Source organism: Bos indicus, unplaced genomic scaffold (genome assembly GCF_029378745.1).
Source record: "Bos indicus isolate NIAB-ARS_2022 breed Sahiwal x Tharparkar unplaced genomic scaffold, NIAB-ARS_B.indTharparkar_mat_pri_1.0 scaffold_95, whole genome shotgun sequence".
Taxonomy (NCBI): domain Eukaryota; kingdom Metazoa; phylum Chordata; class Mammalia; order Artiodactyla; family Bovidae; genus Bos; species Bos indicus.
The window spans coordinates 45,364-59,172 of NW_027223747.1; the positions used below are offsets into that span (position 1 = coordinate 45,364).

Below are 13,809 nucleotides of genomic sequence, written 5' to 3' on the forward strand. Positions count from 1 at the left end.
CTGTCATCTAAGCAGTCACCTGGGACGGCCCTCTTCCTGCCAGCCTGCCTCCGGCTACCCCACATTACATGCTCTGAGCAGGACACACTTTCCCTCTTTCCCACCAGAGCGCGTCCCCACTCCTCTGTGTGCCCTGAGTCTCAGACTAGGTGAGTGGTGGTGGCTGACTCCTTGCTCTGGAGACAAATTCTGAAGAAACAGTGAAGGAGCAGGAAAATATCCTGGAGTAGGAAATGGCCACCCACTCCAGTATTCTTGCCTGGAAAATTCCATGAACAGAAGAGCCTGGGCATCTACAGGCTGTGGGGTCACAGAGTCAAACACGACTGAGCATGCACACACAGACACAGGCATCTTCATTTATGTCTACAGAGCTTAGAGTGAGAACCACATAAAGCACTTAGGATAATATGTGGGTTTTGTTATTTTTGAAAAAAAATTCAAATTAATCATTTTAAGATGAGATATATATCATATACCAAAAAATTCTCCTTTGAGCACTATATTTTATTGATTGGCTATTTATATAGTTGTGTAGCCATCATCACTATCTGATCCAGAATATTTTATATTTTATCTCCCTACAAAGACACCTAGTGTTCCTTAATCAGTCACTTTAAATTCCACATTCCTCACTCTTTCATCCTCATGGAATTGCCTATTCTGTGTATTTCAAGCACATGGGTTTGTACAACTGTGGCCATTTAGGTCCAGTTTCTTACACAGTGTCATGTTTTTGAAGCTTATTCATATTTTATCATGTGATCCAATTTTTTGTTTGGCTTCAGAATTTTCCTAAGTCTTTAACACATGCACACATGCACACACACACACACACACACACAGAGAGAGAGAGACATGCTACAGTTCTTTAAATGTGGAAAATACACAGAGGTCCAATGTCGCCATGAGAACCATTTTATGCAGACAGTTCCATGCTGTAAAGTACTGCCTTCCTGTAGGCACTCAACCTGCCCACCAACCCAGAGTGGCCAGCAAGCACAGAGGACGCCAGCCCAACTGTGCTGCCCATTGTCAGAACCCCCACAGCACCCACCCAGGCCAAGGCTCAACAATAGGTGCAGCTCCCTGTGGCCAAAGGAGAGCCCATCTGTGCCAGGGGAGGGGGCAGTGGCCAAGGGTGAGAGAGAGGAAAGGAGAGACAAGCAGGAAAGTCCACAGCACCTGGTCTTTCCAGGTGGTCTTGCAACCAAGTACTAGTCAGGCTCAACCTTGCTTTAGCTTCTGAGCTCAGAAATTACCAGGGGCCTTCATGGTGGCATGGCCCTAGCTGATGGCAGCCCCAACCAGGTACCCCAATACCCTGTGCTGTGGGGCCCTGCGATGCCAGCCTCACCAGCCCCTGTCAGAGCCCTGGGGTGCCCAGCATCTGTGGGCAAACCACTCCTGACACATCCTTCAGCCCTCTGGAGGCCCAGCCATCAGGCTGTGACTTGGAGTTCCCAGGAGATGGTTATCACTCAGGGTATGTGGCCAGTGGCAATAGGGCCTGACCCTCTGGAAGTGAGTGGAGAAAAGCCCAGTGCTCTAATTCAGTGCTGTCCTGGCACCAACTGAGTGTCTCTCGCTGACATCTTCACTGCTTCATCCAGATATTCCACGTACCACTCGTGTTCCGGCTGGGGTTCTAGGGGCAGCCTTCACAGGGCTGCAGCCTTTCCCAGTGACCAATCCCAAGTGCTGATGCCTCTGCCTCTGGGCCCTCACATAGGGAGTACCGCTATCAATGCTTAGGGTTAAAAACAGCAGATCTAAGACGCTGAAGACTTGTCCTAGGTCTGGCAAACAGCTCAGAACTGAGGTCTGGTGGCCTTAATGCTGTGACCTAAGACCACACCATCTGCCAGCAGACATGTCAATCTCCAGATAATCAGGATCAGATTGATTAAGTACCAAGAGGGACAAGTGTGTCATGTTGGGAGGAGGGAGGTGGAAACAGCACCCCTCTGCCTTTGTCTCCCTCCTTCCAGCTGCCCAGGGGCCCAGCCACCTCCTCAATATCCTGTGTTCACATATTGTTCTGTTTTGACTCAGACAACATGGAGGGTCCCTGCCCCTCAAGTAGTGATTTTCTCAGTTTTCAGGGGTACAGTCATGAAATGTCTTCCAGTGTACAAAAAAAGAAAAGATAAAAATCACCCAGACCACTGGAGTTCCATATGAGGTGAGGGTGATAAAAGGTCCCTTGAACTTCTGTTCTGGAAAGAGGGAGGGAGGAGGAAGAAAAAGCTGATCTTCAGTGAATGTAACCTTCACATGGACTCTGTGTAGTCATTTTATCTGTACAGCTATTCAGTCATCATGACATTTACTCAAGGTCTTTTCTCTTTCTAGCCCTATATTCTCATGGAGCTCACAGGCTGAAGAGGTGCTCAAAGTGAGAGAGTCAGTTCCTAGGCAGGTTGATAAGAAGTCCAGGGGAAGCCGAGGAGAGAGGGTCTGGAGTTCTCAAGGAGGAGGAAAGGACAAACATCTTTTTCCCTCTACATTTCTTAGTCTTAGTCACTTAAAACATTTGTTTTTCTTTCTTTCTTTAGGCCCAGAACTGACAATTACACAACTCGGTTTAAACTCTGTGAAAGAAAGTGAAGCTGCTCAGTCATGTCTGACTCTTTACAACCCCATGGACTGTAGCCTACCAGGCTCCCCTGTCCATGGGGTTTTCCAGGCAAGAGTACTGGAGGGCATTGCCATTTCCTTCTCCAGGGGATCTTTCCAAGCCAGAGATCCAGCCTAGGTCTCCCCCATTGTAGGGAGATGCTTTGCCATCTGAGCCACTTAAACTCTGTACTAGGGATTATATAACAACCATGTATCCTGCTTGAGGACAGTTTCTCCTTCCTGAAAACCTTCCAATTAATCCTGATATCTTAGAATGTATATTATGGGAATGGGTCTGGTAGGATCTTTCTGTTAAATTCTAATCCTGTTATCCTAAAATGTTAATTGTGGGAGTGGGTCTGGTAAAACTTTCACAAACCTGAGACATTCTTTTGATTTACTGTAGTAACTAATTTAAAAAGTATATACCTCCCTTGCTAACACTAGCAAGGTGGGGCACTCCCCACCCCCTTCTGCTGTCCACGTCAGAAGCTTTCTCTGACCTTTTCCCACTGTCATAAAACTCTGCTACACAAACGCTCTTGAGTGATCAATCCTGGTCCCTTGTCCTGAAGCTAAATCTTCTTCGGAGATCCTGAATCCGACATCGTTCACAGCAAGCTCGATTGAATCTATAACAATCTCTTAAAAGCCAAATATAATCTTAAAATAAGCTATGCTGCTGCTAAGTCACTTCAGTCATGTCCGACCCTGTGCAACCCCATAGACGGCAGCTCACCAGGCTCCCCTGCCCCTGGGATTCTCCAGGCAAGAACACTGGAGTGGGTTGCCATTTGAAAAATGAAAGTGAAGTCGCTCAGTCGTGTCCGACTCTTAGCGACCCCATGGACCACAGCCTACCAGGCTTCTCCATCCATGGGATTTTCCAGGCAAGAGTACTGGAGTGGGGTGCCATTGCCTTCTCCAAAATAAGCTATAAGCTCTATTAAAATAAAATTCAACTGAGTAAAATTTTAAAATCTTAGTGCCTTTATTTAAAGATTTATGAATCAGGCAGCATCCAATTTAGCAATTAGAACCTCTGAGGAGTTGCACAAAATAAAAGACTTTTATAGACATAAGGGATCAGGAACAAGGAAGTTGTACTGGGCAAAGAATCCAAGTGGTTACTGTGAGGTTACTTTCCAATAGAGGCTGGAAAGCTTTCTCAGGCAGATGACTTAACTGGTGATAATCAGAAGATTCCTGGCTGACTGGTTCAAGAGTTCATTTCTGGAAGAGCCAAAACTGCATTTAAGTCTATTTTGCTAGCATGGTTCCTAACTAAGCAGCTCCTCTGGGGCTGTTGTCTTGTTTTTAACAGTCCCCCGGGGGCAGCAACAAGGCTTCCCACTGCTGGTTCTTCCCAAATGCTGAGAGCGCATGTGCTCTGTGCCAGGCCTGTGCTGGGGGCAGGGACCCAGCCACGACACCTCACAGTCCTTGACATTCAAGTGGAAAGTAAGACAGAAAACCACCATACTTTAAAAAGAAATGATCCTGCTGCTCCCACAGAGCTGACGCTGTGGAGCGAGACAAAGAATAAACAGCTTGTAGAAGAGTCAGCTCCATGGAGTGAAGGGTGGATCATGGCCCAGAGAGAAGGGGGTGCTGGGGCGGGGTGGGGGAGTGGGGAGGAAAGGAGTCCCGGGGCCCGAGGACTGATGGGTGACGAGCCCCAGTGGGTGCAGACAGGGCCGGCCCTGGTGCCATGAAAGACCGAGGTGGTAAGGGCAGGAGACATGGGGAAGCTGTCACCGCAGATGCACACGGGGACATGTCTCTGAGGAGGTGACATTTAAGCTGTGCTCCGGGCCACTGTCCCCTTCCCTTGTCACCCAGAGGCAGACACTGAGGATGGCCGCTAACATCACGCACACCAGCCAGTCCTGAGCCTGCGCACCCAGCTCACTGTTCCCTCCTGAGGAGTCACAGTCAAGGCCCCTGTGCTGAGTTCCCCTCCCTCCCTCTCTGGACAAGGCCGGTCTTTTCCCATGTGGCCCAATGGCATGGCCTCTCCCTCCTCTTGGGAACTCTAAGTTGTCAACTCTCTTTTCGAGGACAGTCGTCTCCTGATCTGTTTGCCTTATTATGCCTTCAATTTCCTATTAATACACTATATTTTAAATTAGCCAAAAATGACAGCACACTCTGTAGACACAGAGTGTCTTAATTGAGCACACTCAATGAAGTGTGGACAAATAGAGAACGAATTAGGACACTTCCCGCAATGTCCTCAGTCAGTTTAATGTTTATTGTGTGTTAAGCGTGTGTTTTGTGTTTTCCCGCCTGGCTAGGTTCCTCTGGGTCAGCTGTGCTTTCTTTCACCAACTCTTTCTCCTGACAAAATTACTTGCAAGCACAACTGAAGTTCAGAATATGTTCAAATTGTTCCCTACAGGGCAGGCATCTTAGAGCAGAACTTACTGCAGCGCTGACAAGGCGTCCTGTCTTTCTCCAAGTTGGCTGAGAACGAGCAGAGTAGGACTTGTGTGGTTAGTCCCTCTGTTGTGCCCAGTTCCTTGTGACCTGTCCTTTGAGAGGAGCCTGGCAGGTACAGGCCCTGGAGTCCCAAAGAGCTGGACACGACTGAGCAACTATATATTCTTCCGGATTCTTTCCTGTTACAGGTCGTCCCAAGATACTGAGTACAGCTCCCTCACTACACAGCAGCTCCTTGTGTCACCTGGTGTACATACAGCAGTGTGTGTGTACTGACCCCAAACTCCTGACTCACCTCTCCCACACGCCCGTGTCATCTTAGGTAACCATAAGCATGTTTTCTATGTCTGTGACTCTACCTCTGCTTTGTAAATAAGTTCATCTGTATCATTCTTCAATATTCCACATGTGTGATGTCATACGATGCTTGTCTCTTTCTGTCTGACTTACTTCACTTAAAGTGAAATCACCATGTTCATCCATGTTGCTGCAAATGGCATTATTTCATTTGATTTTATGACTGAGTAATTTTCCATTGTATATATATTCCACATCTTCTGGAGCAAGCACTTCTTAGACTGTACAGCTTGACTTCCTTTAAAGGAACAAAAGCTGTAAGTAAACCTAAGTTTTTTTAGAGATGGAGAACTTCTCTGCAATGATTCATATAGCATTAATCAGCATTTAATGGATTAGGAGACCAAGAATAGTAGGTAAAATTGGTGTGTGGTTTTGTTTTATGTCACTTATGTCAAGTTCTCATGCTGCTGCTGCTGCTAAGTTGCTTTGACTCTGTGCGACCCCTTAGACGGCAGCCCACCAGGCTTCTCCATCCCTGGGATTCTCCAGGCAAGAACACTGGAGTGGGTTGCCATTTCCTTCTCCAATGCATGAAAGTGAAAAGTGAAAGTGAAGTCACTCAGTCCTGTCCAACTCATATCAGGGTTAAATTATGTTCACAAAATACAGATTTCTTCTGTTCCTCTATTCTTGATTCTCTAAAATTATGTGGTGCTTTTGTAGTCAGTTGTTCTTTGCTTGCATAGCCTTCACATGATTTTCAGAAATAATTCTTGAAAAAATTTATTTTATAGACTTCCTTGCTTATTTTTCTTTTGTTACAGCTACTTTAAATATTGGTCTTGAGAATTCATATTTTTCCAGAAAGTAGTCAATTTCTTGAATATTCTAGCATATTTGCAGTGTATATAAAGGGGTTTATATTCATTTTTGTGGGTGGGTATGAGATAATATGAAATATACATCGGACCTGTTGTCTGACACAGGACCCCTAAATGTCTTGAAGTTTCCTGGGCGATAGAAATGTCTTTTGGTTTGTTTTCTTTGTATGATTCCTGAAAGTGTTAATTTTGTTTTTTCCTGGTAGGAAATGATTACCTTCATAACAGACACGTTTGAGGATTATTGCTAAGGTTTATTAGTACAATTCTATGTGCCCTTTATTTTAAGGCTTGTGATTAGTTTCATCTCTCTCTCTCTCTCTCTCTCTTTTTTTTTTTTAGTTTCAGCTCTAATACATGCATTTTCTGTCTCAGTTGAAGCCCCACATATTCAAGGAGGTTTCTTCACTCTGGCTGGTGAGGATTCTCAGCCCCACATGAATGTTGCACATTATTCAATGCATTCAGTTCAGTTCAGTTCACTTGCTCAGTCGTATCCAACTCTTTGCAACCCCATGAACCACAGTGCACCAGGCTTCCCTGTCCATCACCAACTCCCTGAGTTCACCCAAACTCATGTTCATTGAATTGGTGATGCCATCCAACCATCTCATCCTCTGTCATCCCCTTCTCCTCCAGCCCCCAATCCCTCCCAGCATCAGAGTCTTTTCCAATGAATCAGCTCTTCACATCAGGTGGCCAAAGTATTGGAGTTTCAGCTTCAGCATCAGTCCTTCCAGTGAACACCCAGGACTGATCTCCTTTAGGATGGACTGGTTGGATCTCCTTGCTGTCCAAGGGACTCTCAAGAGTCTTCTCCAACACCACAGTCCAAAAGCATCAATTCTTCTCTGCTAAGTTTTCTTTATAGTCCAAATCTCACATCCATACATGACTCCTGGAAAAACCATAGCTTTGACTAGAAGGACTTTTGTTGGCAAAGTACTGTCTCTGCTTTTTAATATGCTGTCTAGGTTGGTCATAACTTTCCTTCCAAGGAGTAAACATCTTTTAATTTCATGGATGCAATCACAATCTGCATTGATTTGGGAGCCCCCCAAAATAAAGTCAGCCACTGTTTCCACTGTTTCCCCATCTATTTGTTGAGCTATTTCAAATCCTAAAAGATGATTCTGTGAAAGTGCTGCACTCAATATGCCAGCACATTTGGAAAACTCAGCAGTGGCCACAGGACTGGAAAAGGTCAGTTTTCATTCCAATCCCAAAGAAAGACAATGCCAAAGAATGCTCAAACTACCGCACAATTGCACTCATCTCACACGATAGTAAAGTCATGCTCAAAATTCTCAAAGCCAGGCTTCAGCAATATGTGAACTGTGAAATTCCTGATGTTCAAGCTGGTTTTAGAAAAGGCAGAGGAACCAGAGATCAAATTGCCAACATCCGCTGGATCATGGAAAAAACAAGAGAGTTCCAGAAAAATATCTATTTCTGCTTTATTGACTATGCCAAAGCCTTTGACTGTGTGGATCACAACAAACTGTGGAAAATTCTGAAAGAGATGGGAATACCAGACCACCTGACCAGCTTCTTGAGAAACCTGTAGGAAGCAACAGTTAGAACTGGACATGGAACAACAGACTGGTTGCAAATAGGAAAAGGAGTACTTCAAGGCTGTATATTGTCACCCTGCTTATTTAACTTATATGCAGAGTACATCATGAGAAATGCTGGGCTGGAAGAAGCATAAGCTGGAATCAAGATTGCCAGGAGAAATATCAATAACCTCGGATATGCAGATGACACCACTCTTATGGCAGAAAGTGAAGAGGACTAAAGAGCCTCTTGATGAAAGTGAAAGAGGAGAGTGAAAAAGTTGGCTTAAAGCTCAACATTCAGAAAACTAAGATCATGGCATCCGGCCCCACTCAATGAATAGGTCTCCAGTAATCATTCTTTCTTCAAAAGTTGTTCCTGCCCAGCCTTGTTGAATTTCACCTGTGTGTGATCAGATGACAAAGACTCAACAGGCTCATTAGGCACTTGTAATCATTCTTTCTGTCTGAGTAGCTCTCTCTTATCGATGCCCTGCCCCACACATATCACCTTCTGCACCTCCCTGGCTCACCTGTGTTCTCAGATCAGGGCTTTGCTGGGCTGCATCTGGGTTCCCCTCCCTGTACCCACAGCATGGAAATTGCCTGAAGGCAGTCAGCCGGGAATCATCAAATGGATTTGTGTATCCATCTTCACTCTAGGAACTTAGTCCTGCATGGCCTGCTGTCCAGGATCTGAAAACAGTTGTTTCAAGTATTTTGTTCAGCTTTGTAATTACCAGTGCCAGGTGAGCATGTTCAGATACTGTTCCTCTTAAAGCTGGAAGTGGAAGTCACATTTTATTTTTACAGACACTCTTTGAATCAGTAATTCTAAGTCAGTTAACCATACATGTTTGAAAGTATCCTTTGCTTCATTTTCTCTGTTTTGCTCTTGCAAATGTAAAAACAAAACCAAATATCAAGAGACACATTAAAACAGGTTTTGTTTTCTGTTTTTCCTGGTTGAACTTTATGCCAACAAATCCTAGGTAAGCACTTAGGAAGCTTCAGTAAGTCAAGGCACCAGCAAGATCACAGGATCTGCAATCAACAGGGATCTTAATGGTACCAGAGAGGCTTTTTTCGCCATGCCATAGGAGGTGGATGCAGTGGTTGAGAGGCTAGAGAGATCCCAGGACCTTAATGACATCAGTGAGCCAACTAAAATACAGGAGGCTGAGGCCAGGTACAGCATGTTTGGCCAATGTGAGCTGAAACATATTTAATTCTGAATTTCCAGAACAATTACCTCAAACAAAATGTTCACCTTATTCTGATATTCACATAGAAAGATTGCACAGAATCTTTTGCCTAGAAATTCTACTCCCATGGAAGAAAGCCACCAGGGAGACTGCTTGGAGAAATTAAGAGATGTGTGGGTTTTAGGTGGAGAAAGAGGAAGTGAGTAAATGGCAAGTGTGGTTCAGAAACGGAAAGGGGTCTGTGCAAACCCAGCAGGCTCTCTTTGGTGGAAGGCAGGCCGTGCGCTCACTGCTCCTTCCCCCTTTTGCTGAGGTCACTTTTATCATGTTTTAGGTAGCTCCAATGAAAACTTCGAGTACAGGGGCTTCCCTGGTGGTCCAGTGGTTAAGAATCTACCTTGCAGTGCAGGGGACACCGGTTCGATCTCTGGTCCCAGATGACCCCACATGCCACAGAGAAATTAAGTCTGTACACCGCCAAGACTGAGCCGAGGCATCCTAGAGCCCAGCGCTCCACAGAAGAGGAGCCACCAAAGCGGGAAGCCCAGCCACCCAACTAGAGCACAGGCCCTGCTTGCTACAAGTGGAGAGAGCCTGCAGGCAGCAAAGAAGACCCGGGGCAGCCAAAAGGAAATAAAATTATATTTAAACAAAAACCCCTTCAAGTACAGTGACTCTCAATGGCTCGAGTAACTCCTGCTCGATGTTCTCAGCACACCAGCGTGTGGGGTCTACAGGACCCCCCTCCACCTGTGGAGGCCCAGCGTCTCCATCGACCACGTGTCTCCACCACTGTGCTGTGCCGTCTCCCCGCTCTCCTCTGCACAGAACTGCTTCTGATGGTGTCACTTTTTAGGCAGGGGAGTCATTCTTGTGAATCATCTAAGAATTAATATCTCACCTGCAATTTTATTTCTGTATTCCTTAAAAGGAGTTCCTTAAAATCCCAATTGTATTCCTTAAAAGAGTGTTTTAACACAATCTTGATTTGAACACCTATGTTTTTATTTATCAACTTTCATGTCTCCTTCACTGTGTCCTGTGCTCTGGCTCAGCCTCTCTCTCGGCCTCTGCTCCAGGCCTCTCAGGAAACAGCGTACAGGATGTGTTAGTTGCATCCGCCCTCCCTCTCACTGGCTCTCTTCCATCCTCCCTCATCTCCGTGACACGTGTAACTCTGTGCACATCACTATCACCGTGACACCCTCCCTCCCTTGGGAAGCCTGTTATCACCTTCCTGCTCCTTTCTCTGCTGCCCCGTGTGTGTCCCTGCCCGACACTCACAGCAGCCTCACAGCAGGCGCTCTCCCTCACTCTTCTCTCCAGAGCTCCTGCTGGAATTTCTGGACACCACCTCCCAAGTATTAACCTCTGACTCGGACTTCTCCTTCCCTGGTGGGCCCTGTAGCATCTTCCCCTGAGTGAAGACCACAGATAAAACCTAAATTCTCCTTGTTCCCCAGCTACCTTAGACTCCCCTGTGGATGTCTCCTTCTCATCCAGGCTCAGTGATTCAATATCATCCACGAACCATTTTTCTATACTCAACCATCTGGCCGTACTGATACCATCTCCAGGGGAGTGGGTGGAGCAATGATGGGCAATGTTGAGATGGCAGGTAGAGACCAGGCCAGGCAATGAGGGCATGAGAATGAAGGACAGTGCTAAGAAGAGGAGCAGATTATAGAGAAGTCACAAGGGCAGAAGAGGTTGGAGGATGTTTTTGAAAACAGATCAGGGAGAAATCTGGGAGAGGAGAGGTTGAGTCTTAAGGAAAGAGAAATGATCATTGCATAGCTCCTCAGGAGCGGGGCGGGGAATCCAGCAACGTGCTAGTTTACCAGCAACATCCTATCAGATGCTACATTTCAGTTAGAAATACTTCAGGCTACAAATCCATTAGATTTGTAGAAATTCCATATGCATTAGAAATTTATACATTTTCCTGCAATGGAATAAATTAGGCTAAGGTTATGTATTACATTGTTTATTGTGATGTCAAGATGTCATTTTATATTAGTGTTTATTCCAATGTGGACCAGTAAAGCGTATTATAGTACATCATCTATTCAGTGGACTGATTTGTGGAAAATAGTGTCCCAAGAAAATATTCCCAAGATATTCTCAGCTGAATATAAGCAAGATACATAGAACACTGTGCACAGTGTGCGACCATGTATGGTTTTACATGTGGTTGTGCTCAGTCACTCAGTCACATCCGACACTTTGTGACACTATGGACTGTAGCCCACCGGGCTCCTCTGCCCATGGCGATGCTCCAGGCAGGGATACTAGAGTGGGTTGCCATTTCCTGCTCCAAAGGATCTTCCGGACCCAGGGATTGAATCTGAGTCCCTTATGTCTCCTGCATAGGGAGGTGGGTTCTTTACCATTAGCACCACATGTGGAGTGAAGAAGAAATAGATAGTCATAGTTGCTTGTGTATCCATAAAATGACATTCTGGGCCTTCTCTCTTGATCCAGGGGCTAAGACTCTGCACTCTCATTGTAGGGGCCTGAGTTCAATCCCTTGTCAGGAAACTAGAGCCCACATGCCACAGCTAAGAGTTCCCATGGCAAACGTCCCACGGGCACAGCCAAATAAATAATTAGAAAAAATAAATAAACCTCCGGAAGCTATTCCTGAGAAACAAAACACATGGCTGACTGTGGAAGCAGCAGGGCCTTGACAAGAAGGGAGGGGGTAGGAAGAATAATGGAATATGAAGTATTTTATATTTCTAGGTTCTTGAACCTTGTACATGTATTATAAGTTTCTCAGAAATGCCAAGACATTACAAAAAAATTTAAACCTCTAAAGAATAAAACTCACAGCGTTATTTCTACAAACTGAATGAAAGTCAAGTTTGTTTTATCAGAAAGATTATCTGGCTTCTCTAAAACATCTTCTCGGGCTTTTCCCACGCTACCCAGACAGTGGTCCATAGGGCACTGTCTGGATTCTTGTCATAACGGGAAGTGAATCTTTTACACTATCCTGGGTCCTTGCTGTCCGGCAAATGAAGGATGACGTCATCACGTTCCTTGCAGCAGGGGCCCACTTAGGTAGCACCGACCTTTACTTCCCAAAGGAGCAGTACATCTACAGAAGGAAAAGTGGCGGCGTCTACACTAGGAATCCGAAGAGAACCTGGGAGAAGCTTCTGTAGGCAGCTCATGCCATCGTTGCCACTGAAAACCCAGCTGCTGTCCCTGCTGCGTCCTCCAGGAATCCTCGCCAGTGAGCTGAGCTGCAGTTCGCTGCCACCGCTCCTCTGGTCAGCCGCTTAGCTCCTGGAGCCTCCACTAACCAGACCCAGGCAGCTTCCAGGAGCCAAGACTCCTGGTGGTTACAGGCCAGGGCTGACCGCCGGCCTCTCCCAGAGGCATGTATGTGAACTTCTTACCATTGGTCTGTGTGACACGGACTCTCCTCTGCACTCTGGAGATGACATCAAGTCCGTGGGTCTGACTTGGCGGATGCTCACCCTGGAAGTTCTGCCTGTGCGCGGCATCGTTTCCTGTGAACATTCTTGGGAGGTCGTGCCTGATCTCTACATCTGCAGATTCTGAAAAGATTAAAAGGGAAGAGCAGGCGGCAGCTGAGCAAGCTCTGACCACGGAGGACTTCACCGTGAATAGGTCACTTCAGCAGCTGAGTGCAACGCTACTGGATCTGAGGTGCTGGCCTAGTCCACAGGTGGGCAGGTGAGCTCACTGCCTACTCCGCAGTTTCCCCCGAAAGGCTGGCCTGCAGCGCCCACTGCTCAGGCCACTGGACGGGTAGGAACAGCACTGGGTGTGCTTCAGCTGTTCTTTCACAGGCTCTTCTCTTCAGTGGGGGCTGTGCTGGGTCCTTGCTGCTGCACAGGTTTGCTCTGGTTGCGGTGAGCGGGGCGCAGTCTCTGGTTGTGGTGCCTGGCCTTCTCGTTGCAGCGGCTTCTCTTGTTATGGAGCGTGGGCCCCAGGGCCCCCAGGCTTCAGTGGTGGCAGAGCGTGGGCTCAGGAGCTGTGGCCCTCAGGCTGTGGAGCACAGGCTTGATGGTTGTGGTTCACAGGCTTAGTTCCTCTGAAGGCACATGGGATCTTCCTGGACCAGGGATTGAACTCATGTCTCCTGCATTGGCAGGATTCTTTACCGTGAGCCATTATGGAAACCCCACAAACTCTTAAAATGAAAATTGGTTCACAGAAAATAAGCAGTTTCTAAATAAATAAATATGTCTACTCATGAGAATGTTCTGTGACTTTTGCTGTTTTCCTTTCACATAAGAGGAAAATTTCCTAATTCATAATTCATTATGTTCTTCCCTCAAACAACATTTGCAACCGCTAATTTTATTAGCTAAGCTTGCCCAATTTTTAAAATACTTTTCTCCCACTTTCTCTTATGCACTGTACATTCTTTATCAATTGAGATAATATTTTATCATTATTCAGTCACTCAGTCATGTCCAACTCTTTCCGACCCCATGGACTGCAGCACACCAGGCTTCCCTGTCCTTCACCATCTTCCAGAGATTATATTTATACTTCATATGGATAGGAGGATAATCAGTTGACTTCATACTTGAATTATTTCTCTGAATCTGACATATTAATATGCTAGTAAGATATAAAACACTTGATTGACTTCAGCATAATAAAAAATAATAGAATCAGGTGACCATATCTGAAGACTGATTATAAAAACAGCAGCCATGTTGATGAGGAGCAGTGACATGGGGTTGTGGGGGTACATTTTATGTGGTGAGAGAGGGGCGCTGGCCTCAGGGATTTAAAGGGCTGCTTGAAAACAGAATG

At 46.0% G+C, this 13,809-nt stretch overlaps 1 pseudogene; it reads left to right on the plus strand.

Annotated features, from left to right (window-relative positions):
* The first annotated feature begins 1,281 nt into the window (after positions 1-1,281).
* LOC139182099 (small ribosomal subunit protein uS2-like) lies at positions 1,282-12,718 on the plus strand (annotated as a pseudogene).
* The last annotated feature ends 1,091 nt before the right edge of the window (positions 12,719-13,809 follow it).